Source organism: Nanorana parkeri, unplaced genomic scaffold, assembly GCF_000935625.1.
Source record: "Nanorana parkeri isolate BGI_ZX_2015 unplaced genomic scaffold, ASM93562v1 scaffold1237, whole genome shotgun sequence".
NCBI classification, from domain to species: Eukaryota; Metazoa; Chordata; class Amphibia; order Anura; family Dicroglossidae; genus Nanorana; species Nanorana parkeri.
This window is the reverse complement of record NW_017307505.1, coordinates 445,745-449,473: the sequence shown is the minus strand read 5'-3', so window position 1 is coordinate 449,473 and position 3,729 is coordinate 445,745.

The following is a 3,729-nucleotide window of genomic DNA, read 5'->3' as shown; positions in this document are numbered from 1 at the left end:
GCATGTTCCTTTTTTTGTTTGTTTTGGACTTCCTGTCCATGTGACATCCGTACAAACAATGGTGGGAGTAGTTGACACCAGGACAGGAAAGCACAGACAGTGATAAATTCCTTGTCATGACATCCAAAACTCCTTCCCCACCAACAATATGTCCCCGTTGGAGCGTTTTCTATACTGACAGGAAGTGATGGGAAATCTCCCCAGTCAGGACATAGCAAGTGAAATGCCCATCAAAGGCTCTAACTAGGGATGAACCGATGCCGATACTAGTATTGGTATCGGTGCCGATACTGAGTATTTGGGCGAGTACTCGTAATGCTCCGATACCTTCCCCGTTACTTGAGCTTCCGGTATTAGGAAGCCGGGCAACGAGTCATTACACACTGCCCGGCTTCCTGATTGGCTGGGAAACCGACTCCATGCTGCCTTGTCACCAGGGAGAATTGAGTCGGCTTCCTGGCTAATTGGTAAGCCGGGCGGCGTGTAATGACTCAAGGCCGGCTTCCTGATTGGTCGGGAAGCTGGCCAATCCGGAAGCCGGGCGGCAAGTCATTATAACCCCCCCTCCCCAGCATCCTGATTGGCCAGAAAGCCGGCTCCTGGGGCCAGCTTCCCGGCTAATCAGGAAGTCAGGTGGCAAGTCATTACATGCCACCCGGCTTCCCTAATGGGACATCCAATATCAGTATTCGGTATCGGCAAGTACCGGGGAAAAAAAACCCGGTATCGGTGCATCCCTAGCTCTAACCCTCTCCCTCCCTAAGAGAAATATAACCTTGGGCTGTATGTTAGATGCCTGACTGTGATGGTGATCCAATGGCTTCAGTACTTTCTGTATCGCTGACCTAAACTTTGCTAACATCATGCTTTGCCTGCTTGTTCGTTATCATTGGTAAAGCCGCAGGTAGCCAGGCAAGCAGCATTCTCAGAGGAAGGTCCGCACTGACGGCTCCCACTTTCTTGTTGGGGTCCCTTTTAAAGCGGGAAATCCGTCGGTCATTATTCAGCAAGGTCGCCCGGCGGTCCATAGCCTGAGTCCAGTCAGGGACTGTCTGTGCTCTGGCTGCCTCATCAGATAGAGGGACTCAGAATACGTGTTTTGCAGTTGCTATGGCGACGCGGATGATTCCTCGCCGTTCGTGCCACGCTGTGAAGTTCTATAACTTTTGTGTTATTTTTAGTTCCGTTTATTTAGCATCTGACGAGCGTTTTTGTGAGGTCGCCCGGGTGCCGGGCTGTGTCTCGACAAGGTCTTGAGCCGTGGCACTGACGCACAGCTGGGCTTGTGTTCTGGGCCCGGTCCCTTGCTGCGATGACCGCCGTGCGCACATCAGTGGCGTCACAAGGGTGTGCGGCAGCACCCGGGTGACACCATTCGAGGGGTGACACCAAAATTACTACCAGTCATTTTGGTGTCACCCCCCCCTCTGAAAAGTCGGCACTCGGTCAAGGGCCGTGAGCCCGACATTTACTCTAGAGAGGAGGGGACCCAGTGGCATACCTTATCCCCTCCTCTCTCTGCCAACGTCCATCACCGAGATGGCTGCCGGCAGGTAACAGAGGTACCGCACGTGATGGTGTCACGCATGGTACTGCTGTTACCTACCGGCATACGCGATGACGTCACTGCGGGGTGCTATCCTGTCTCGGGACGCCTCTGCGTTTAATAAATGTTTAATATACATGTTTGATAAGTTTTAATGTATCTATTATACTGTATTCTCCTGGTGCCCAACCTGCGGCCCAGGGGCCACATGCAGCCTTTTGTAATATATTGTGCAGCCCTTGGGTGTCCCTGAAGTCAGTAGTGTCATGTCCATGAAGGAAAAGCATTCTGTGGACGGCCTTCTTTGGTTTAATATTTTACCTATATCTGTGCGTTCCGTCCCTTTTTGTCACTGAACTGAAGTTCCCTTTAAAGAGCACCTGTCATGAGACAATTCGAATATCCGTCCCCAGCCTCTGTCTGAATGGACCCGTTCCCTGGCTGTTATGCTAACGGTGATTTTAGTACTTTGAGCCACAGATCCAGAATGGAGATTGGGAAAGTTAGACAATTTCCGGAGTCATTACTTTTTCACGGTCAATGACTTGAACATCCCAATCTAACAGCTGAGATTGGCAATTTTTCTATGATGGTTTCATGTAAAGTTCGGCTAATTGTTACACAATAACCTGGAAATGGTCACAATGTTAATAAAGAACATTATGATGTTCCAACACTAGGGGGCAGTACATTACCATGCCACTTTCTGGGCAAAGTGCAGCAATGGTCAGCCTGCTGGTTGCAGAATTGGTAAGAAAGTTTCTTATTTTGGGCATTTTGTACACAAATTGTGACTAATGGCGAAACTGTGTTCAAGCCCTATCGAAGTTTCACATTAATTCACCAAAATCCATTCCAGGTCCAGTCTTCCAGTATGTTGTCTCCATGAAACGGCCACAGCCTGAGAAGAGAAGCCTGTCCCCTGCCAGCATGCTGTAGAAAAGATACCTTGCTCTCTGTGTGGAAGCAGTGGTCTCTCTGCATGCCCCCTTGCTGAGTCCGAGGGTCCTTCTCTACAGCATGGGGCAGCAGCCCTGATCTCCATATAAACTTCTGGCTTGCCCAGGGGCGTAACTAGAAATCACAGGGCCCCTTAGCAAAATGTTGTATGGGTTCCTGTGATTTCTAGTTACGCCCACCTGATAACCCAAACAGCCCACCTGAGGGTGACCCTGCAGAGCCCACCATAGACTCCCTATGGTTGGCTCTGCAGGGTCTCAAGTGGGCGGTCAAGCCCTCTTACCTGTCAGCCCCGGTCCTCTGTCCGCCTCCTTCTCCTCCATGATCGACTCCTCCGTAACTGGGCCCCGCCTCTTCCATCACCAGGCCCCACCTCCATCGCTGCCGACGACAGGCCAAGCCACCTCCTCCGAAGCTGCTGGTTGTCATGGACTCGGCAGCGGCTGTGAGGAGGAACGCGCCGCTGCACACATCACAGGTTGTCAGTGATGTGTGCAGCAGCAGGTTCCTCCTCGCAGCCGCCAGTGACAGCCAGCAGCCTGAGATGCCATAGCGACCCAGGCGGCCCGCACGGCCAGGATGTCCTGGCCGTGCCCCCCTGTGCCTGGGGCCCCATAGCAGCCGCCTGGGTCGCTATGGCGATTGTTACGCCACTGGGCTTGCCGCACTAAGGGTCCCCGGGTTAAATCCCGGTCAGGACGCTATCTGCATGGAGTTTGCATGTTCTCACTGTACTTGTGCTGTGTTTCCTCCGGGAACTCCGGGTTCCTCCCACACTGCAAAGACACGCTGGGAGGTTCATTGGCCCCTGTCTGAATTGGCCCTCATATGTATGTATGCATGTGAGATAGGGACCTTCGATTGTCGGCTCCTTGAGGGCGGGGACTGATGTGACTGTGCACTATGTACAGCGCTATATAAATACCTGTAATATATAAATAATCCGACTTTACATATCTCTGTTTTAAAAAAAACTAAAACAAAGGAAAAAACAAAAATAGAATTTATTAATCATAAATAATAGAAAATGATACAATGTATTTAATCTCGCACAGAATTCTTCCCAATAGATAAATAAATGAATCTTCCCTCAGGAGAATACCGGCACCTATTCGGAGAAACACCAAAAAAACGATCTATCTCTAGCCCATGATTGGTTTGCAGAAATTTGCAAGGTTTTGGTATTGTAGCTTGTGTCTTTTGGAGTGTGAGTGGGGGGGGGG